Here is a 25,393-nt window from a genome sequence, read left to right on the forward strand (position 1 = left end):
CGTGTATGTAACGGAGCCGTAAGTGTGTGACGTGTATGTAGCCGAGCTCTGTGTGTGTAGTAGAGCTGTGTGTGATGTGTATGTAGCAGAGCCGTCTGCGGGTGACGTGTATGTAGCAGAGCTCTGTGTGTGTGTGTAGTAGAGCTGTGTGTGACGTGTATGTAGCGGAGCCGTCTGCGGGTGACGTGTATGTAGCCAAGCTCTGTGTGTGTAGTAGAGCTGTGTGTGACGTGTATGTAGCCGAGCTCTGTGTGTGTAGTAGAGCTGTGTGTGACGTGTATGTAGCAGAGCCGTCTGCGGGTGACGTGTATGTAGCCGAGCTCTGTGTGTGTAGTAGAGCTGTGTGTGACGTGTATGTAGCAGAGCCGTCTGCGGGTGACGTGTATGTAGCAGAGCTCTGTGTGTGTGTGTGTGTGTGTGTGTGTGTGTAGTAGAGCTGTGTGTGACGTGTATGTAGCCGAGCTCTGTGTGTGTAGTAGAGCTGTGTGTGATGTGTATGTAGCAGAGCCGTCTGCGTGTGACGTGTATGTAGCAGAGCTCTGTGTGTGTGTGTGTAGTAGAGCTGTGTGTGACGTGTATGTAGCGGAGCCGTCTGCGGGTGACGTGTATGTAGCAGAGCTCTGTGTGTGTAGCCGAGCTGTGTGTGTGATGTGTATGTAGCGGAGCCGTCTGCTGGTGACTTGTATGTAGCTGAGCTCTGTGTGTGTAGTAGAGCTGTGTATGTAGCCAAGCTCTGTGTGTAGTAGAGCTGTGTATGTAGCCGAGCTCTGTGTGTGTAGTAGAGCTGTGTGTGACGTGTATGTAGTGGAGCCATCTGCGGCTGATGTGTATGTAACCGAGCTCTGTGTGTGTAGTAGAGCTGTGTGTGACGTGTATGTAGCCGAGCTCTGTGTGTGTAGTAGAGCTGTGTGTGACGTGTATGTAGCCGAGCTCTGTGTGTGTAGTAGAGCTGTGTGTGACGTGTATGTAGCCGAGCTCTGTGTGTGTAGTAGAGCTGTGTGTGACGTGTATGTAGCCGAGCTCTGTGTGTGTAGTAGAGCTGTGTATGTAGCCGAGCTCTGTGTGTGTAGTAGAGCTGTGTATGTAGCCGAGCTCTGTATGTAGCCGAGCTCTGTGTGTGTAGTAGAGCTGTGTATGTAGCCGAGCTGTGTGTGTGTAGTAGAGCTGTGTGTGACGTGTATGTAGCAGAGCTCTGTGTGTGTAGTCGAGCTGTGTATGTAGCCGAGCTCTGTGTGTGTAGTCGAGCTGTGTGTGTGATGTGTATGTAGCGGAGCCGTCTGCTGGTGACGTGTATGTAGCCGAGCTCTGTGTGTGTAGTAGAGCTGTGTATGTAGCCGAGCTTTGTGTGTGTAGTAGAGCTGTGTGTGTGACGTGTATGTAGCCGAGGTCTGTGTGTGTAGTAGAGCTGTGTATGTAGCCGAGCTCTGTGTGTATAGTAGAGCTGTGTATGTAGCCGAGCTCTGTGTGTGTAGTAGAGCTGTGTGTGTAGCCGAGCTCTGTGTGTGTAGTAGAGCTGTGTATGTAGCCGAGCTCTGTGTGTGTAGTAGAGCTGTGTATGTAGCCGAGCTCTGTGTGTGTAGTAGAGCTGTGTATGTAGCCGAGCTCTGTGTGTGTAGTAGAGCTGTGTATGTAGCCGAGCTCTGTGTGTGTAGTAGAGCTGTGTGTGTGACGTGTATGTAGCTGAGCTCTGTGTGTGTAGTAGAGCTGTGTGTGTGACGTGTATGTAGTGGAGTCATCTGTGGGTGACGTGTATGTGTAGTAGAGCTACAGGTGTATGTCTGCAGGTGACTTGTATGTAGCCGAGCTCTGTGTGTGTAGTAGAACTGTGTGTGGCGTGTATGTAGTGGAGCCATCTGCGGGTGACGTGTATGTAGCTGAGCTCTGTGTGTGTAGTAGAGCTGTGTGTGTGACGTGTATGTAGCGAAACTGTCTGCAGGTGACTTGTATGTACCCGAGCTCTGTGTGTGTAGTAGAGCTGTGTGTGACGTGTATGTAGCGGAGCCGTCTGCGGGTGACTTGTATGTAGCTGAGCTCTGTGTGTGTAGTAGAGCTGTGTGTGTGACATGTATGTAGCTGAGCTCTGTGTGTGTAGTAGAGCTGTGTGTGTGACGTGTATGTAGTGGAGCCATCTGCGGGTGACTTGTATGTAGCCGAGCTCTGTGTGTGTAGTAGAGCTGTGTGTGTGACGTGTATGTAGTGGAGCCATCTGCGGGTGACGTGTATGTGTAGTAGAGCTGCAGGTGTATGTCTGCAGGTGACTTGTATGTAGCCGAGCTCTGTGTGTGTAGTAGAACTGTGTGTGGCGTGTATGTAGTGGAGCCATCTGCGGGTGACGTGTATGTAGCCGAGCTCTGTGTGTGTAGTAGAGCTGTGTGTGTGTGACGTGTATGTAGCGAAACCGTCTGCAGGTGACTTGTATGTACCCGAGCTCTGTGTGTGTGACGTGTATGCAGTGGAGCCGTCTGCGGGTGACTTGTATGTAGCCGAGCTCTGTGTGTGTAGTAGAGCTGTGTGTGTGACGTGTATGTAGCTGAGCTCTGTGTGTGTAGTAGAGCTGTGTGTGTGACGTGTATGTAGTGGAGCCATCTGCGGGTGACTTGTATGTAGCCGAGCTCTGTGTGTGTAGTAGAGCTGTGTGTGTGATGTGTATGTAGTGGAGCCGTCTGTGTGTAACGTTGTTAAATATTATGATATTACAATATTCCTGGCATATAGGGTTACCTCTAGACTGCTGACTTCATTCTTCTACATGGGTGTGGTTAGGGTGCACCATTTTAGAGTTTTCCTAATATAGACACAAGGAAGCTTTAGAATGGACGGCAACACCCCCTCTCAGCAACAGACTGTCCCCACCTGAATACTTTTATGTCACCATCGTCCTTTCGGACGGTTCTGGGTCCTGTATTAGGAGAAGGGCTGGCTCCATTAGTTGCCGGTTTTCGTGGTTACCACCTAGAATTCATAGCTCATTCATAGGTAGTATTACAGCTGACTGGGAAGTGGTGTCGCCTTGTGCGTGAGCGTGGCCTTGTGCGTGAGTGTGGCCTTGTGCGTGAGCGTGGCCATGTGCGTGAGCGTGGCCATGTGCGTGAGCGTGGCCTTGTGCGTGAGCGTGGCCTTGTGCGTGAGGGTGGCCTTGTGCGTGAGCGTGGCCATGTGCGTGAGCGTGGCCATGTGCGTGAGCGTGGCATTGTGCGTGAGCGTCTCCTTGTGCGTGAGCGTCTCCTTGTGCGTGAGCGTCTCCTTGTGCGTGAGCGTGGCATTGTGCGTGAGCGTCTCCTTGTGCGTGAGCGTCGCCATGTGCGTGAGCGTGGCCTTGTGCGTGAGCGTGGCCTTGTGCGTGAGCGTGGCCGTGTGAGTCTGGTTTCCCCTCCACACTTCTCCTCTCCCCCGTCCACAGTCCTGGTTGCCCGGCACTATCTGGTTATTTGTGAGGTTTGGGTTCCAGTTTGTTTTGCCCCCGTCCTGTGTAACCCTTTCCTCTCCCCTGTCCCTCTCCTCATTCTCTTGTTGTGTATTGTGTTGTGCTGTGTGTCTGTTGTCCAGTAGAGATGAGCGAGTACTGTGGGGATCAGCCAATCCGAACAGCACGCTCCATAGAAATGAATGGATGCACCTGGTACTTCCGCTTTGACGGTGGCCGGCCGCTTAACCCCTCCGCGTGCCGGCTACGTCCATTCATTTCTATGCGAGTGTGCTGTTCGGATCGGCTGATCCCAACAGTACTCGCTCATCTCTATTGTCCAGCACACCCCATCTTGTTCTGTCTGCAGCTGCACCTTGGTTTCTGTAGGGGTCACCACCTTAGTACCCCCAGTCCCTCGCTCTCTTGTAGCTCTCGCCCTGTCTGTCAGCTTGGCCTTCGTGTTAGAGAGCCAGGAGTTGTCGGGGCCAAGGCTAGCTTGTGTACAGCCACCACCACCCGCAGGCAGGGCTTAGCTAGCCGCCGTAGCGTCAGGGAAAGTCTCCTTCCCCTGTTCCCTTAGCGGACACGGACACACACACACACGGACACACACACACACACGGACACACACACACACGGACACACACACACACGGACACACACACACACGGACACACACACACACACCTGGTGACAGTCATCCATGGGGGGTCTAGGGCAGGTCTGCCGCTATCTCTTCTCTGTCATCCTGGACAAGATGTTGTGACCATCCCAGAGTCCATCAGCCAGATGATCGAGCATGAGCCAAGCTGGAACTCTACAAGATATCCAGATGAAGAGAGCGAACTCTGAGCCTCTCTGATGATGGAAGCCAATGAGACATTGCCTGAGATTTCTGTTATTCCGGAAGGTTTTCCTGTTTCTGTTTTCCTTGAAGTCTTTAATAAATCTACATGTGATTTTTTTTTTTTTTTTTTTTTAATTATAATAAGGAGCTTCGTCTTCTCTCTTAAGGCTTCTCAACACGTGATTTCACCAAATATTGTATATTTTACAGACGTGTATGTAGCAGAGCTGCGTGGGTGACGTGTATGTGGCGGAACTGTGTGGGTCACGTGTATGTGGCGGAGCTGCCCAGGTGACGTGTATGTGGCGGAACTGTGTGGGTCACGTGTATGTGGCGGAGCTGCCCAGGTGACGTGTATGTGGCAGAGCTGCCCGGGTGACATGTATGTGGCGGAGCTGCCGGGGTGACGTGTATGTGGCGAAGCTGCCCGGGTGACGTGTATGTGGCGGAGCTGCGTGGGTGACGTGTATGTGGCGGAGCTGCCCGGGTGACGTGTATGTGGCGGAGGTCAGAGCTAAATCAAAGCTGTATACTAGGCAGTGGCGGATCCAGGGTTTGCGGGGCCCTGGGCAATTGACTTTGGCAGGGACCTACTTACTGCGGGTCTCGCACTTCTAACCTGTACTTCCCAACTGTTGAAGACTAGAAAGAGTGTCAAAACGTGCGGCGCACGCAGCGGGCCGCAACAAATTAGGCCCCACCCACTTTTATGTTGACTCTGCCCATTCCCATTCATTTTTCATGTGATTCCACACAGTATAATTCTCCTACAGTCACCTGTAAATTATATGTCCCCCCTCCATCTCTCCCCATTTTCATACACACCCTTCATCTACCCCTAGTTTCATGTCCCCCCTCTATCTCTGTCCCCAGTTTCATGCCATTCTCCCCCTTTATCTGCCCACAGTTTCATGTCCCGCCCCCCGTCTCTGCCCCAGTGTCATGCCGTTCCCCCCCCTCCATTTGCCCCAGTGTCATGCCGTTCTCCCCCCTTCATCTGCCTCAGTGTCATGCCGTTCTCCCTCCCTTCATTTGCCCCAGTGTCATGCCGTTCTCTCCCCCTTCATTTGCCCCAGTGTCATGCCGTTCTCCCCCCCCCTCCATTTGCCCCAGTGTCATGTTGTTCTCCCCCCTTCATCTGCCCCAGTGTCATGTTGTTCTCCCCCCTTCATCTGCCCCAGTGTCATGTTGTTCTCCCCCCTTCATCTGCCCCAGTGTCATGTTGTTCTCCCCCCTACATCTGCCCCAGTGTCATGCCGTTCTCTCACCCATCATCTGCCCCAGTGTCATGCCGTTCTCCCCCCCCTCCATTTGCCCCAGTGTCATGCCGTTCTCTCCCCCTTCATTTGCCCCAGTGTCATGCCGTTCTCCCCCCCTTCATCTGCCCCAGTGTCATGTTGTTCTCCCCCCTTCATCTGCCCCAGTGTCATGTTGTTCTCCCCCCTACATCTGCCCCAGTGTCATGCCGTTCTCTCCCCCTTCATCTGCCCCAGTGTCATGCCGTTCTCTCCCCCTTCATCTGCCCCAGTGTCATGCCGTTCTCTCCCCCTTCATCTGCCCCAGTGTCATGCCGTTCTCTCACCCATCATCTGCCCCAGTGTCATGCCGTTCTCCCCCCTACATCTGCCCTAGTGTCATGCCGTTCTCTCCCCCTTCATCTGCCCCAGTGTCATGCCGTTCTCTCCCCCTTCATCTGCCCCAGTGTCATGCCGTTCTCCCCCCCCCCCTCCATTTGCCCCAGTGTCATGCCGTTCTCCCCCCCCCCCCCCTTCATCTGTTCCAGTGTCATGCCGTTGTGGGGGGCTAATAATATCTTATGAAAAATTATGTATAGAGGTAGAGGCAGCGATTATTCTATCTGTCCAGCTCTCTCTCCCAGAGAGATGCAGTTTGGATCTTGCCAGACTGGTTATGCAAGACACTATGCACTGTGCTATCTTACAAAGAAACTAATTAAAATGGAGACAGTTCGGCAGGGACCAGGGGCATTGTTAGGAAAGGATCAAAGACCAAAGACCCTTCCAAAGATAAAGGGACAAGAGAAGGGTAATTAAGCTAATTGTCTCCAACAAGGATGTCTATTGTCTTTAGAATACCATGAGATAGACATCTAGGATGTGTATTTGAGACATGTGCTGATGGCTGCCATTTTGATTGATACATGCGGCTACCATGAGGTCACTGACTCCATTTTAGAGTAGAGCTAGCCCTCAGGGGGGTGTGACCTCTCTCCAGTTTCTTATCCAATAGATATGCATCAGGGCTATTGTTACAAACTTCTCCACCAATGGATGTTACGCTAATTATACTAGCCAATCCTGTTCTGTCTATGCCATGTGATATATACTTTGTTCTAGCCACCATTAAAGCAGAATCCATTTTGATACACGACCACCATGTGTCTCTGTTGATTCTCCAGGCCAAGATGGCGGAGGCTGATCTTGGCCTGTTAATTAATTTTCTTTTACAGACAGCATATCTCTGGGGTATTATGATTTCTCCCGACACCGTTCTCACACACACTCACCATTCCTCGTTCCCCCGCAGCTCTCTCCCTCATACACATATTATAGGCGCGATGTGACGTCATCACATCGCGGCTACAAATGCCGGAGCTCAGCGTTAAAGCAGGAGCTAAGCTGTGACAGCTCCTGCTTTAAACGCCCATGTATTCAGCTCATCGGTGTCCATAAGACGCCGATGAGTTGAAATCGGGACATGCCGACCAGGACCATTTTGTTAGGGCCGCGCCGCGGGGCCCCGGGCGGTTGCCCGGCTCGCCCGGCCCTGGATCCACCCCTGATACTAGGCTATATGTATATACTGTACTGCCGGATTGTGAAGATTGAGGCTGCAGAGACATTCCTGTGGGTTATGGGCTTTTGACAGTGTAGCAGACATCTTGACAAGATGGCCTCTATACTGTGCTCAGGTGTAGGCCTAAACATGTGGACACAGGGAGATTATACATGAGAGCATGGGAGGACCTGGCACACCCACAGGAACTACATCACAGAATCACATGACAAGAAGTCACGCCCACAGGAAATGACATCGGATAAGCCACACGGCAAGAAGCTACATCACTTCCTGGAGGTGATGTCACAGGAGGCGGATACCTCGACCAACCAATCAGAGCTTGCTGTTTACTTCCTGTATGTGGCTATAAAAACCTTGATGCAGAATAAAGCTCTCTCTCTGGGCACTGTTCAGACTAAGAGATTCTTGTACCAAACATTTCGTGTGGCATGAAGTTTCACTGAGAGCACTTTCCATTTCTCGTCTCTCTATACATATACAGTGGGGCAAAAAAGTATTTAGTCAGTCACCAATAGTGCAAGTTCCACCACTTACAAAGATGAGCGGCGTCTGTAATTTACATCATAGGTAGACCTCAACTATGAGACACAAAATGAGAAAACAAATCCAGAAAATCACATTGTCAGATTTTGTAAGAATTTATTTGCAAATTATGGTGGAAAATAAGTATTTGGTCACCTACAAACAATCCAGATTTCTGGCTCTCACAGACCTGTAAGTTCTTCTTTAAGAGTCTCCTCTTTCCTCCACTCCTTACCTGTAGTAATGGCACCTGTTTAAACTTGTTATCAGTATAAAAAGACACCTGTGCAAACCCTCAAACAGTCAGACTCCAAACTCCACTATGGTGAAGACCAAAGAGCTGTCAAAGGACACCAGAAACAAAATTGTAGCCCTGCACCAGGCTGGGAAACAAGAATCTGCAATAGGCAACCAGCTTGGATTGAAGAAATCAACTGTGGGAGCAATAATTAGAAAATGGAAGACATACAAGACCACTGATAATCTCCCTCGATCTGGGGCTCCATGCAAAATCTCACCCCGTGGGGTCAAAATGATCACAAGAACGGTGAGCAAAAATCCCAGAACCAGGCGGGGGGACCTAGTGAATGAACTGCAGAGAGCTGGGACCAATGTAACAAAGCCTACCATCAGTAACGCACTACGCCGCCAGGGACTCCGATCCTGCAGTGCCAGACGTGTCCCACTGCTTAAGCCAGTACATGGCCGGACCTGTCTGAAGTTTGCTAGAGAGCATTTGGATGATCCAGAAGAGTATTGGGAGAATGTCCTATGGTCTGATGAAACCAAACTGCAACTGTTTGGTAGAAACACCACTTTACGTGTTTGGAGGAGAAAGAATACTGAGTTGCATCCATCAAACACCATACCTACTGTAAAGCATGGGGGTGGAAACATCATGCTTTGGGGCTGTTTCTCTGCAAAGGGGCCAGGACGACTGATCCAGGTACATGAAAGAATGAATGGGGTCATGTATCGTGAGATTTTGAGTGCAAACCTCCTTCCATCAGCAAGGGCATTGAAGATGAAACGTGGCTGGGTCTTTCAACATGACAATGATCCAAAGCACACCGCCAGGGCAACGAAGGAGTGGCTTTGTAAGAAGCATTTCAAGGTCCTGGAGTGGCCGAGCCAGTCTCCAGATCTCAACCCTATAGAAAACCTATGGAGGGAGTTGAAAGTCCGTGTTGCCAAGCGACAGCCCCAAAACATCACTGCTCTAGAGGAGATCTGCATGGAGGAATGGGCCAACATACCAACAACAGTGTGTGCCAACCTTGTGGAGACTTACAGAAAGCGTCTGACCTCTGTCATTGACAACAAAGTATTGAGATGACATTTTGTTACTGACCAAATACTTATTTTCCACCATAATTTGCAAATAAATTCTTACAAAATCTGACAATGTGATTTTCTGGATTTGTTTTCTCATTTTGTCTCTCATAGTTGAGGTCTACCTATGATGGAAATTACAGACGCCTCTCATCTTTATAAGTGGTGGAACTTGCACTATTGGTGACTGACTAAATACTTTTTTGCCCCACTGTATATATATATACTGTATATATCGTCTTCATCACTTCCTTTCATCTACATTTTGCATTGTTGAACTAGTTAATCATCTTTCACCCGTCTCTGCCGCACTTCTAAACTACAGGCAATTGTCTCCAAAATCAATTCGATTCCTTTCTGTGTCCAAACCCATCCCCCACCTAATCCACCCCCACAGAGCCTGCGCCTATCTCCCATTCCTGTGTGGTCAAACTGGTTTTACAAGCACATGGGCCGAATAGGACAAAGGGATTTCTACACTCTCATTCCCAGTTTAGCCATCTCTTAAATGCTCATTCAGACTATCTAATATAAGAAGACACAACTTTCTCAAACTCCCACATCCACAAGTACAAACCTCTCACCATTGCCAGTCAGTGCAGCGGGCAGAAGATATGGGAGCGCAGAGAATATGGATTCAAATCAAAAAGAATTGATATCGTGGCCACTGATCTCCCAAATCCATCTACCATACCACATCTGTTCTCATGGCCACTGGTCTCCCAAATCCATCTACCATACCACATCTGTTATCGTGGCCACTGGTCTCCCAAATCCATCTACCATACCACATCTGTTCTCATGGCCACTGATCTCCCAAATCCATCTACCATACCACATCTGTTATCGTGGCCACTGGTTTCCCAAATCCATCTACCATACTACATCTTATCGTGGCCACTGGTCTCCTAAATCCATCTACCATACCATATCTGTTATCGTGGCCACTGATCTCCCAAATCCATCTACTATACCACATCTGTTATCGTGGCCACTGGTCTCCCAAATCCATCTACCATACCACATCTGTTATCGTGGCCACTGGTCTCCCAAATCCATCTACCATACCATATCTGTTATCGTGGCCACTGATCTCCCAAATCCATCTACTATACCACATCTGTTATCGTGGCCACTGGTCTCCCAAATCCATCTACCATACCACATCTGTTATCGTGGCCACTGGTCTCCCAAATCCATCTACCATACTACATCTTATCGTGGCCACTGGTCTCCTAAATCCATCTACCATACCACATCTGTTATCGTGGCCACTGGTCTCCCAAATCCATCTACCATACCATATCTGTTATCGTGGCCACTGATCTCCCAAATCCATCTACCATACCACATCTGTTATCGTGGCCACTGGTCTCCCAAATCCATCTACCATACCACATCTGTTATCGTGGCCACTGGTCTCCCAAATCCATCTACCATACTACATCTTATCGTGGCCACTGGTCTCCTAAATCCATCTACCATACCACATCTGTTATCGTGGCCATTGATCTCCCAAATCCATCTACCATACCACATCTGTTATCGTGGCCACTGGTCTCCCAAATCCATCTACCATACCACATCTGTTATCGTGGCCACTGGTCTCCCAAATCCATCTACCATACCATATCTGTTATCGTGGCCATTGATCTCCCAAATCCATCTACCATACCACATCTGTTATCGTGGCCACTGGTCTCCCAAATCCATCTACCATACCACATCTGTTATCGTGGCCACTGGTCTCCCAAATCCATCTACCATACCATATCTGTTATCGTGGCCACTGGTTTCCCAAATCCATCTACCATACCATATCTGTTATCGTGGCCACTGGTCTCCCAAATCTATCTACCATACCACATCTGTTATCGTGGCCACTGGTCTCCCAAATCTATCTACCATACCACATCTGTTATCGTGGCCACTGGTCTCCCAAATCCATCTACCATACCACATCTGTTATCGTGGCCACTGGTCTCCCAAATCCATCTACCATACCACATCTGTTATCGTGGCCACTGGTCTCCCAAATCCATCTACCATACCACATCTGTTATCGTGGCCACTGGTCTCCCAAATCCATCTACCATACCACATCTGTTATCGTGGCCACTGATCTCCCAAATCCATCTACCATACCACATCTGTTATCGTAGCCACTGGTCTCCCAAATCCATCTACCATACCATATCTGTTATCGTGGCCACTGGTCTCCCAAATCCATCTACCATACCACATCTGTTATCGTGGCCACTGATCTCCCAAATCCATCTACCATACTACATCTTATCGTGGCCACTGGTCTCCCAAATCCATCTACCATACCACATCTGTTATCGTGGCCACTGGTCTCCCAAATCCATCTACCATACCACATCTGTTATCGTGGCCACTGATCTCCCAAATCCATCTACCATACTACATCTTATCGTGGCCACTGGTCTCCCAAATCCATCTACCATACCACATCTGTTATCGTGGCCACTGGTCTCCCAAATCCATCTACCATACCACATCTGTCCTCACTAATCAGACACTTACTGAAATCCTAAGCAAATACAAGATTTATAGACAATATCCAGGACTATCATACACTTATAGCGGGCCAGCAGAGCTTATCGGGACAGCAGCAGTCAGCATTTCAGCATCGGGAATGACATCCGAGGACTGACTGCTGGCCCGATACTTGTGCCCAGGTCTCCTTCCATCTGCCCCGTACCCCTCTCTGGCCCAGCTCTCCTTCCATCTGCCTCGTACCCCTCTCTGGCCCAGCTCTCCTTCCATCTGCCCCGTACCCCTCTCTGGCCCAGCTCTCCTTCCATCTGCCCCGTACCCCTCTCTGGCCCAGCTCTCCTTCCATCTGCCCCGTACCCCTCTCTGGCCCAGCTCTCCTTCCATCTGCCCCGTACCCCTCTCTGGCCCAGCTCTCCTTCCATCTGCCTCGTACCCCTCTCTGGCCCAGCTCTCCTTCCATCTGCCCCGTACCCCTCTCTGGCCCAGCTCTCCTTCCATCTGCCCCGTACCCCTCTCTGGCCCAGCTCTCCTTCCATCTGCCCCGTACCCCTCTCTGGCCCAGCTCTCCTTCCATCTGCCTCGTACCCCTCTCTGGCCCAGCTCTCCTTCCATCTGCCTCGTACCCCTCTCTGGCCCAGCTCTCCTTCCATCTGCCTCGTACCCCTCTCTGGCCCAGCTCTCCTTCCATCTGCCCCGTACCCCTCTCTGGCCCAGCTCTCCTTCCATCTGCCTCGTACCCCTCTCTGGCCCAGCTCTCCTTCCATCTGCCTCGTACCCCTCTCTGGCCCAGCTCTCCTTCCATCTGCCCCGTACCCCTCTCTGGCCCAGCTCTCCTTCCATCTGCCCCGTACCCCTCTCTGGCCCAGCTCTCCTTCCATCTGCCCCGTACCCCTCTCTGGCCCAGCTCTCCTTCCATCTGCCCCGTACCCTTCTCTGGCCCAGCTCTCCTTCCATCTGCCCCGTACCCCTCTCTGGCCCAGCTCTCCTTCCATCTGCCTCGTACCCCTCTCTGGCCCAGCTCTCCTTCCATCTGCCCCGTACCCCTCTCCCTGCCACACGACTAGGCCTGACCGACACTACTAGTCGCCAGCACGCTGCAGGCGTCATGCACCTCTCAAGTTACCTTCTGCCCAGTACTAGATCGCTTCTGAAGAAGGTTCTAATGAGCGAAACGTCCTGCTCATTGATCTAGTGTTCGCTGTATTCATATGTGCTTACTGACTTATTCTTCATGGCTAAGACCACAGTGTGTGCAGCAGCTTCTATTCTCTTCTTCCGTTCTCTGTACTGGCCATGGCTTCCAGTGCGAGCAGCTTTCCTCCTGAACGCAAACGGCCAGATTGAGAGCGCCAAGGTGAGGCCTAGTCGTGTGGCGGTACAGGGCAGATGTAAGGAGAGCTGGGGGGGAGGCAGCACTAGGAGGGTGGCTGGGGGCATTGATGTACTGGCTACTAGAGACAGGGCACCAGCATCGGGCCAGCAGTCAGTCCTCGGGGAGGGCCAGAGAGGGGTTGGGGGCAGATGGAAGGAGAGCTGGGGGGGGAGGCAGCACTAGAAGGATGGCTGGGGGCATCGATGTACTGGCTACTAGAGACAGGGCGCCAGCAGTCAGTCCTCGGGGAGGGGTAGATGGAAGGAGAGCTGGGTACAAGCATCGGGCCAGTAGTCAGTCCTCGGGGAGGGGCAGATGGAAGGAGAGCTGGGTACAAGCATCGGGCCAGCAGTCAGTCCTCGGGGAGGGGCAGATGGAAGGAGAGCTGGGTACAAGCATCGGGCCAGCAGTCAGTCCTCGGGGAGGGCCAGAGAGGGGTTCGGGGCAGATGGAAGGAGAGCTGCGTACAAGCATCGGGCCAGCAGTCAGTCCTCGGGGAGGGGCAGATGGAAGGAGAGCTGGGTACAAGCATCGGGCCAGCAGTCAGTCCTCGGGGAGGGCCAGAGAGGGGTTCGGGGCAGATGGAAGGAGAGCTGGGTACAAGCATCGGGCCAGCAGTCAGTCCTCGGGGAGGGCCAGAGAGGGGTTGGGGGCAGATGGAAGGAGAGCTGGGGGGGAGGCAGCACTAGGAGGATGGCTGGGGGCATCGATGTACTGGCAACTAGAGACAGGGCGCCAGCATCGGGCCAGCAGTCAGTCCTCGGGGAGGGGCAGATGGAAGGAGAGCTGGGTACAAGCATCGGGCCAGCAGTCAGTCCTCCAATGTCATTCCCGATGCTGGTGCTGATCAGCTCTGCTGGCCCAATAACGGAATAGCCTTCATTCAGTCACACTCATAAATTCCTTACAATGCGCATTATAAACTTACAGACATGTGCGTTCCTTCTAATGCACTGTGGTACAACTGTCTACACAAACTGCAGCTTAGACCTTCAATTGTTTGCAGTGCAGGGGGAGGGGGTAACTTGCTTCCTGAGAATCCCTCCATGCCCCTCCATCTTTCAGCATGCACATAGCCATCTCTTCACATCCTAGCTTGCTGTTTTTGGTGCTTTCACTTGCCCAATAGAACACCCCTACAATACCTCAGCACCCTTATCTGCTCTCAATCTCTACAGCTGGACGTCATCTATTCCTAAGCTCCGCCTACACTGCCCAGGCTATCCCTCCATGATTTGCCTAATCTTACCGGTACCTACACTTAACAGCGCACTACTTGTAGTAGACCCTCCGAGAAAGATATCTCCAGTCGTCCAGCGATTAATGACGGCAACGTCTTGCCTTAAACCCTAAGAAGATTTCTATTGGCACATACGTGTTAACTACTTACAAGGTAACTATATACTAGCCCCGGGCTAGTAGTCTCTAGATAGCAGTGGCCTGAATTTTCCTGGCTAATCTTTTCTTAAAGGGGTATTCCCACGTCACATACTCACCAGTCTTCACTGCTGTAAAATCTTTATCCTGGTTTCTTGCATCATTTGGTGGGCGGGGTTTCACGTGCAACCTGCCGTTTAGCTCCGCCCCAAAATTAACATGTAGCTCCGCCCACTGCATAGCGTGATCCTATGGGGCAGCTGAAAGGCCTGTGATGTCATCAAAGGTCCTCAAACAACACTATATGCACAATATTGGACTATGAAGTACAGGCAGGAGCAACTCCATTCTGTGTTACATGCAGAGACTGCCTGTCTCTGCCATAATGCACACAATATGTATTAGCTAGCCTAGGGCTAGGGCACATGTATGACACTGGTGTACCCAGGATAACGTATGTAATGTCATATGTGGTAATATGTGGTATATACTGATATTAGAGCACATGTATGACACTGGTGTACCCCGGGTAATATATGTAATGTCATATGTGGTATATACTGATATTAGGGCACATGTATGACACTGGTGTACCCCGGGTAATATATGTAATGTCATATGTGGTATATACTGATATTAGGGCACATGTATGACACTGCTGTACCCCGGATAACGTACGTAATGTCATATGTGGTATATACTGATATTAGGGCACATGTATGACACTGGTGTACCCAGGATAACGTATGTAATATCATATGTGGTATATACTGATATTAGGGCACATGTATGACACTGGTGTACCCAGGATAACGTATGTAATGTCATATGTGGTATATACTGATATTAGGTACATGTATGACACTGGTGTACCCCGGATAACGTATGTAATGTCATATGTGGTATATACTGATATTAGGGCACATGTATGACACTGGTCTACCCCGGATAACGTATGTAATGTCATATGTGGTATATACTGATATTAGGGCACATGTATGACACTGGTGTACCCGGGATAACGTATGTAATATCATATGTGGTATATACTGATATTAGGGCACATGTATGACACTGGTGTACCCCGGGTAATATATGTGTTAGGATCACATCTTCCATCTTGTATTCTGTCAGCCATTTTATAAGCATTTTCTGTTCTAAGCTTCATAAGGATGTCTGTTTAGAGTCTAAGAGACCCCTTTAGGGGATAAGGCGTGTGGAATGTTAATGGTTGGGTTATAACTCCTTATCTATTTGTGGTCATCTTTGAGAGTGGGTGTAGAAACCGGTTCAAATAACCTGTTTGGTCGTTAGCCCCAAGGCCGGAGCGGACCAGTACGTGATCATTATCTCTCTTTCTGTGATATACATCTAGAACTAGTGTATGATGTTGGCTTACACATAAATATCTTAGATTCTTTTTCATGTCATGAGAAAAGTCATCCCAGGTTGGAGTGTAATAATGATATGCAGACCTCAGCCAATAGTCATGTGCCAGGCTTGTCTTATATCTCTATAACCAATCGTGTTGTACCTGATTAGAATAGCCAAGCCAGCTCTTTGTCTGTAATGTATTTAAACTACCTTTTTCTTATAATAAATCAGAACTCACTTGATACACAATCACCTGCGTGTCTGTGTGGCTTCTCCAGGCCCAATGGGTGGTAGCCCATCTAGGCCTGTTAATTAATTATTTAATTTGGAGCTCTGCAACATACGTCCCCAACAAATGTCCCCAACAAATTGGCGCTTCCAACGTGGGGCTTGAGAGATAAGGAGATGGTTTGCTGCTCCCTCGGACGACCAGTGATTACAGAAGTTCCTGGGACCACAGATCCAACAAAAGTCAGCGCTGCAGGTAAGAACTTTTTTTCTTACCAATCTGATCTGTGTTTCTAAGGACTTCTTGTACTCCTGTCCGAGTGTGAGGTAAACACATATGTTCCTTATATAGATATCTCAAGCTTTTTGCAAAGAACCTAAGAGCAGTATGTTGTATGGGTGTTGCTAGATAGGAACTTGGGCTGAAATTGTTAGCTGATCTGTTGTGGTTGTGCATTCATTGTATTCCTCATTTGGGTTCTGTGGAAAGTAAGTAGTCACGTGACAAAGGGACTTAGTGATCCCTCATCTGACCTTGAATAGTCACTTTCGAGTCAGATGCAGTTGTATCTTGTGAAAGAAAGGGCAGTGAAAAAGGCAGAAATCTAACTGACCTTGAAAAATCACTTTCGAGTCAGATACAATATATATATATATATATATATTGTGTTGTATCTTGTGAAAGAGAGGATAGTGAAAAAGGCAGAAATAAAGTACGCAGAACAAAATGGGAGAAGTGCAGAGTCAGCCAGTATGGAAATCAACCCAAGAGATAGTAGAAGAGAGAGAGTAGAGCCGTGGTGAACAGCTGTAGCAAATTGTTGAAGTTGTTTAGTATTTCTACAATATAAAAGTATAAGAATCTTGATTCATGTTCCCAGACAAAGTCAGGATGTTGTTGTACTGGACTTCTGAATAGTAGTCATTGGCAAGGAATTGACTCCATCCATAGAGGCTGGGTTCAGGATCAAAAATTAAGTAAAAATGTTGAAAAGTTGGACGCAGGTAAGCAGGGAAATAGAAAGGGAGGGGTATAGAAATAAGGAACATGAGGGAGTCATGTATTATGCCCCCCCTGAGAAAAACCCATCTCCCTATGAGCAAAACTCTGCACCATCTGCTCCAGGTAATCCTGATGGATGGACATGTGGTCAGGAAAGAGCCTGTAAATCAAAATGGCGGCATAGTGAAGCCCCTGCCTTATTACAAGCTGCCAAGGGCCTTGAGTTAGATCACAGGTCTGAGAAGGAGAAAAAGGTATTGCTTGCCTTCAATAATAAAAATTCTGGCCAGAGAACTCGCAACAGACAAGGAGGCAAACAAAAACACAATTACAAGTGTCATCACTGTAGGAAGCCAGGCCACCTTATAAAAGACTGTAGATCTTTAAAAGCTGGAAACCCCCAGCTCAGGGCACTGACCAATGTGCCAACACCCCTCAATGAGGAGTTAGCAACCCTGTACCAGTCCTCCCTGCAAAAACATCAGAAGAAGGTGTGGCAATAATACATAAAAGTGGAGGTATTGGGGGAAGAAATCCCCTTCTTAGTGGATACAGGGGCTGCCATTTCTGTTGTTAAAGGATACCACATACCTTATGAGCTGAGGACTGATAAATCTCAATCTTGTGTTGGATTAGGAGGAAAAAGAATCATTTTAAAATAAACAGTGCCACTCAATGTGAAATTTAGAGGGCAAAATGTTGTCACCAAATTGCTTGTTAGTGACGATGTGCCAACATCTCTTAATGGTACTGAGGTGTTAACGGTGTTTGGTGCAAATATACAATTTGATCCTAGTGGGGAGGTACAAGTGGAAACATCAGCTATTACCACTGATGAATTTTCTATGCTGGCTGTCTCATTGTCTGAGTCATTTCATGTTTCTGTACTAACTAAGGAGGAATCCACCCAGCTTTCCCAGGTACCAGATAAATTCACAATGAGTGTCAGGCCCCTCCCCCACCTCCTATTGTCCTCGGTATATCCACAGCAGAGGTATCATGTTATACAGGTTTGGTAGGTGTCAGCAAGAAGGGGGAAGGGGAGACAGCAGGTGGCTAAGTTGTCAGCTATAAGTGAGATTGTAACATTGTAACACCATTGGTATAATATATGGAGAATTATGAATATATGGTTTAATAATTTGTAACTGTATAGGGTAAGGTGGTCATATAGATGGTATGTCGAAAGAAAAGAAAAAAAATATTAATATGTAATGTTGGTATCAGTATTGGCTGTTTAAATCACATTAAATGTCTTTAGATTTGGATTAATGGCATAAATGTTAGATAATCATTATTATGTTTATTTTCCAGTGACGAGAAGACGAAGCCATCTAATGACATGTTTTGTTTATTTTTCTTCAATATCCAGCTGTGCAGGAATTATAACTAACCCTGTGATTATTTGTAGGAAAAGAGACAATAAGTGAGATATCACTGTACAAAATATATGAAAATTGACAAGTTTTTTTATAATTCAATGGATGTGTGTGTGTCTGGAGCTCCAGTGTGAAGTATGTATGGAAGTAAATGGGCCCATATGTGTTACATGTACATGCTCTGTTTGTTCATGTTTATATTGTTACATTTTTAGACTCCACAGGGAGCAGATGAAGAAATTGAATGCTGATAGTCCCACAGAGGGTGGTGACAAGTAGATATGAGTTCCTTTCCATCGTTGAAAATATATATATATACAGTATGTCTTCTGGTGAATATGAGATGTACTTGATATACCATGTACATGTACTAGGTACTCGGTGTTTATTGGTTATGAGTTTATACTATAAACCCATGAATGTTAACAATCGGGAATTATTTTGTGAAAAAGTTTTATCTAATACTTGTAAAATGTTATTGGTCATTTCTATTCAGATTGATCCTTCTGATATGGGATTAGGCACCATAAAGGGGTAGGCAATGCATGTGAGCTATCTTAATATGTACACGCAGGTAAAGATAAATCATAGTTTTACAAAACAAAAAGTGGTATTTCTGCGGCATTGTTTGCTACAAGGTGATAGACATCTGACTAAGTAGATTAGAAGTCACTCGAATATCTGCTCTGTAATGTGTTTTTGTGTATAAATTCTTGTTATGACGGGGGAGGGGGGAGATAGATTGATCCCTTAAAGTTTTTGCCTTCTCTGCTGATATATTTTGAGCATTTAATGAATTAGTTGTAATTCTGGAATAATTAGAAGTTGTAGAGAATTGAATTTACTTAGGATTGTATAAATAAGTCTGAATACAGGTTTGGCAAGTTTTAGCCAGCCAGCCACTTACAATGGCTGGACCCTCATGTCTTAATTAGTGTCTTAATTAGGTCTCAAAAGTTCTATTGTATATCTGCTGAGGGCAAATAGAGTATTGTATTGCCTTGTATAGCTTAAAAGTGAGACACTGGAAAACTAATTAGACAAAAGAAGTGATAGCAAAAACCACCAGTGTATGAAAAAGATTAGACAAATGTTTTATGGGAAATTAAGTGAATATTATTGTGATATGTTGATAATTTTAATTTTTCTTGTGCCACAGATAGACAGACATGAACCTGATGTGTTTTCCTCTATCAGGACGGTGGTAAGGCAATCCTCACACAGATAGACAGATGTCATATTTCTTTGGCAAGATAGAGCAGCATGGAATTTGCTCTACATCCTCCTCAAACATCTCATTTCAGCGTTATTTGACTTTTGAATCCTGCAACTCTTATACCAGTAGGAGTTCATGATTCAAAAGGGGGAGTAGATAATGAGATATTTGGTAGATGAGATATTTTTAAACTCCCTCTCAGAAGAGGCGGCTTCGGTCATGTCACTGACGCCCCATTGGAGAATCCTGACTATGAGATGTTTGTGGACGGTTCCAGGTACCTAACAGAAAAAGGCAAATTTGAATACAGGGTATGCTGTAGTTACTATACATGACACCATAGTATAAGAAGCCCTTCCACCACACATGTCAGTATAAGATGCTGACCTTATAGAAGCCTGATAGCACAGCAAACATTCACACTGACTCCAGGTATGCGTTTGGCATTGCACATGGTTATGGTCCAATATGGAGGTCCAGGAACTTCCTGACGGCACAGGGCAAGCCAATTAAGAAGGGAAACTTAGTAAGTCAGTTGATGGAGGCCACATTGCTCCGTAAGCAGTTGGCAATTGTGAAAGTCAGAGCTCACACAAAGGGAAGAGACCTTGAGAGTATTGGAAATGAGAAGGCTGATTGAGCAGCGGTACTACTGCCATGGAAGGGTCTCAACCAGGTGAGAAAAATAGCAGACCCCAAGGGGCTGTACTCTAAGGTGACTGGTGAGGAAATTGAGAAATGGACAAAGGCTGGTGCCAGAGAATGTGAACAGAATGTGAAAATGGGGGATAAATCAGTGTACCCCCAAATGGCTGGTTTGGCCCACGGTAAGGTGCATGCCTCTTGAAATGCCATGGAGTCATTAGTGGGTAAACTATAGTTTGCTCAGGGTTTGGAAGGGCTGCAGGGAATCACATAAAAGCATGTCACATAGGTGCTCTACACAATCCAGGACAGGTAGTTAAGACACACCACATGCACACCAAAACCCCTGTATCCATTACATACAATTGCCTGAATCTGAACGTACAAATATGTGTTGGTCTGTGTATTTGTTCTCAGGTTGGATCAGCCGAGCAACGACACAGGTAACTGCCAAGAAATTGATATCTGAGCTTGTGTGTAGATTGGGGATACCTGAAATGATAGAGTCTGATAGAGGGACACATTTCACAGGTGAGATAATGAATAAAATAATGTATGTATTTCGGATTGAGCAGAGTTCAGGCAAAGTGAAAAGTTTCTTTGAGTAGAAGTAGCCATGTGTGACCCGGTGAGCGGAGGATGGGCGGCTGCAGGATTTAGTATCACTACTGACAGATATATATGTGAGCCTGCATGGCATGTCATAAATGAAAAGTGTCTTTGAGCCATGCCCAGAGCCCTTGTACCTGTTCCAGAGATTGCAGGATAACTATATGCTATAACTATAACTTTAGTAACTACTAAAGATGAGACGGTATAAGTACGTGCTTGTGTGTATAGTGATTTCTCTTCAGGATGGCCTGGGGCATATCTGGTGAAAAAAGCCATCACAAGTGGGCTGCAGGTAGACGGCTATTGAAAGATGTAGTGTGTCACTTGTATTTGTATTTTCTGTAAGGTACCCTCCTGACAGAAGAATTGGTTTTAGCCCATAGCAAACTTTCTTTGGGTCAGCCCCTAGGTTAGGGTTGTATTATGGTGTACTGACTGACTATGTGATGTCTTGGCAAAAACATCTGACTAATGTATAGTTTTGAGTTTTCTCCTCACGCTCAGATTTTAAGTTAAGTGGATGGGACCTATTCATTTAAGCCAAGAGATTGATGACACGTGAGAAATCCTCTTGAACCAAGATTTGATGATTCGCTCCAAGTGCTGCTAACTACTAATACTTCTATGAAACTTGACGGAAAGCCTAATTGTATCCATGCTTCACATTACAAAGAAGTCTCTACACACAGCGATGAAGATTCTCCTGATATTACTGTTATAGATTATTCTGGCAATAAGCCTGCATAGAACATTTGACAATGAGTGGGACAATAAGTTTTTTTTTTTTTTCATATGATTTTGAACGAAGATCTGAATGTGTCAGACTGTAGGATATGTCCTCATAGCCCCATATTAGCCTCAGTCATGTTATATAGCTGTTTTCATAACACAACAGGAAGTAATGATACATAGTATACGCAAGTGAATGTATAATCTTATGTTTATGTGTTTGAAAAATACAAAGCAGACTGAAAATAACAGGCCAGAACTATGATTGAGATTAATTTGGAATACAGGAACATATGAGGGGAATCTGGAAAGGTCCAGCAGTAGATGTTAAGTCACTGAAGTACCTAAATATGAATTCCTGTATCCAATTATCTCAAAATGGGGGAACTGTTAGGATCACATCTTCCATCTTGTATTCTGTCAGCCATTTTATAAGCATTTTCTGTTCTAAGCTTCATAAGGATGTCTGTTTAGAGTCTAAGAGACCCCTTTAGGGGATAAGGCGTGTGGAATGTTAATGGTTGGGTTATAACTCCTTATCTATTTGTGGTCATCTTTGAGAGTGGGTGTAGAAACCGGTTCAAATAACCTGTTTGGTCGTTAGCCCCAAGGCCGGAGCGGACCAGTACGTGATCATTATCTCTCTTTCTGTGATATACATCTAGAACTAGTGTATGATGTTGGCTTACACATAAATATCTTAGATTCTTTTTCATGTCATGAGAAAAGTCATCCCAGGTTGGAGTGTAATAATGATATGCAGACCTCAGCCAATAGTCATGTGCCAGGCTTGTCTTATATCTCTATAACCAATCGTGTTGTACCTGATTAGAATAGCCAAGCCAGCTCTTTGTCTGTAATGTATTTAAACTACCTTTTTCTTATAATAAATCAGAACTCACTTGATACACAATCACCTGCGTGTCTGTGTGGCTTCTCCAGGCCCAATGGGTGGTAGCCCATCTAGGCCTGTTAATTAATTATTTAATTTGGAGCTCTGCAACATACTATGAGGACTCTTTAATGTCCGCAACATATGTAATGTCATATGTGGTATATACTGATATTAGGGCACATGTATGACACTGGTGTACCCAGGATAACATATGTAATGTCATATGTGGTATATACTGATATTAGGGCACATGTATGACACTGGTGTACCCAGGATAATGTATGTAATGTCATATGTGGTATATACTGATATTAGGGCACATGTATGACACTGGTGTACCCAGGATAACGTATGTAATATCATATGTGGTATATACTGATATTAGGGAACATGTATGACACTGGTGTACCCAGGATAACGTACGTAATGTCATATGTGGTATATACTGATATTAGGGCACATGTATGACACTGGTGTACCCAGGATAACATATGTAATGCCATATGTGGTATATACTGATATTAGGGCACATGTATGACACTGGTGTACCCAGGATAACGTATGTAATGTCATATGTGGTATATACTGATATTAGGGCACATGTATGACACTGGTGTACCCCGGGTAATATATGTAATGTCATATGTGGTATATACTGATATTAGGTACATGTATGACACTGGTGTACCCCGGGTAATATATGTAATGTCATATGTGGTATATACTGATATTAGGTACATGTATGACACTGGTGTACCCCGGGTAATATATGTAATGTCATATGTGGTATATACTGATATTAGGACACATGTATGACACTGGTGTACCCCGGGTAATATATGTAATGTCATATGTGGTATATACTGATATTAGGGCACATGTATGACACTGGTGTACCCAGGATAACGTATGTAATGTCATATGTGGTATATACTGATATTAGGTACATGTATGACACTGGTGTACCCCGGGTAATATATGTAATGTCATATGTGGTATATACTGATATTAGGTACATGTATGACACTGGTCTACCCCGGGTAATATATGTAATGCCATATGTGGTATATACTGATATTAGGTACATGTATGACACTGGTGTACCCAGGATAACGTATGTAATGTCATATGTGGTATATACTGATATTAGGTACATGTATGACACTGGTGTACCCCGGGTAATATATGTAATGCCATATGTGGTATATACTGATATTAGGTACATGTATGACACTGGTCTACCCCGGGTAATATATGTAATGCCATATGTGGTATATACTGATATTAGGTACATGTATGACACTGGTGTACCCAGGATAACGTGTGTAATGTCATATGTGGTATATACTGATATTAGGTACATGTATGACACTGGTGTACCCCGGATAACATATGTAATGTCATATGTGGTATATACTGATATTAGGTACATGTATGACACTGGTGTACCCCGGGTAATATATGTAATGTCATATGTGGTATATACTGATATTAGGTACATGTATGACACTGGTGTACCCCGGGTAATATATGTAATGTCATATGTGGTATATACTGATATTAGGACACATGTATGACACTGGTGTACCCAGGATAACGTATGTAATGTCATATGTGGTATATACTGATATTAGGTACATGTATGACACTGGTGTACCCCGGGTAATATATGTAATGTCATATGTGGTATATACTGATATTAGGTACATGTATGACACTGGTGTACCTAGGATAACGTGTGTAATGTCATATGTGGTATATACTGATATTAGGACACATGTATGACACTGGTGTACCCCGGATAACGTATGTAATGTCATATGTGGTATATACTGTGTGACAGGACCAGGGTAAAAGTGGTAGAAGCAGTATACATCTCTCCCAGGTTCCTGTCATACACAATCTAGCTGCGCTCCTGGCTGGTGGGTCTTACCAAACCCCTGGTATAGGTCTGGCTGCTGGAGCAGGGAGTATTGGGGGTGTCTATACGCCACTCAGCCACTCCAGGTTCTGAGATGTGTGGGGTTAATTCCTGTGTTCCTAAAGGTTGTGTATAAAGAGACAGAAAGCCCACAGGTATATACAGGTATACGGCTCTGTCTGCTCCTGGGGACAAATCCTTGTGAGTAATACTGCTGTATTCTGGTGTTTAGGGGACTGTGCAGAAGGCCCCGCTCTCATAGTTAGGACCCCTGCTGCTGAAGGGAGAAGCCGGACTGCTAGGGTTTTATTTGGCATTGTTTCTGTTTTGTTTTGCCTGGAAAAATCCTAATAAAACTGGTTGCGGCTAGTTGCACCCTACTTGGCTGGATTGGACTTTCATTTTGTGCCAAAAAGTGCTGAAGACAGCGATCCCTGAGCAAATCCCGTTACAGGTGATATTAGGGCACAGCCGGACACAGAAGGGTTATTGGGTTTGTGGAACACAGACGGTTTGGTTTTTGGATGCCATGACACCAGGGGTGAACCTACCCCTTTAGCAGCCCGAGGCGAACGACAGAAAGCCGCCCCCCCTCCCCCGGGAGGAGGGGGTGGAGCAGAGGGGACGGGGTGAAGAAAAGGGGCGGGGCTTAGCAGCATTTGCAGGCAGAGAGCAGGCAGGAAGAGGACCTGCTCTCTGCCTGAGCGTGAGGGGAGGCTGCTGGAGCAGCGCTGCTTCAGCGGCCTCCCCAATCCACCGCTCGGTGCTAAGCCAGTCCAGGACAGCTTGTCCTGGACTGGCTTAGGTAAGCAAAAATGCCGCCCTCCCTGGGGTCCTGACATAGTGCCGCCTGAAGCGCTCGCTTCAGGTCGCCTCATGGGAGGTGCGGCGCTGCATGACACTTTTGCAGAGCTGAAACGCCAGTAAAGTGGAATCCCCTGATATTTGACCGTATTTTGGAAACGACACCCGTGAAGGATTTCTCCAGGGGTACAGAGAGAATTTCCAACCCCCAAATGTTGCTATAACTTATTATCCATAAATGAATACGCAGCCGATTGGCTCCCATTCACACCAGTGCTTGCTATTGCCTTGTGCATACGTGCTCTTTGCTGTCACTATTCTTGTTTGCATTCTTATCCTTGACCTCTGGCTTTCCCTACTGACTATTCTTTGGACTCTGATTTGGCACTGC

This window comes from Leptodactylus fuscus, unplaced genomic scaffold, assembly GCF_031893055.1.
Source record: "Leptodactylus fuscus isolate aLepFus1 unplaced genomic scaffold, aLepFus1.hap2 HAP2_SCAFFOLD_88, whole genome shotgun sequence".
Lineage (NCBI taxonomy): Eukaryota > Metazoa > Chordata > Amphibia > Anura > Leptodactylidae > Leptodactylus > Leptodactylus fuscus.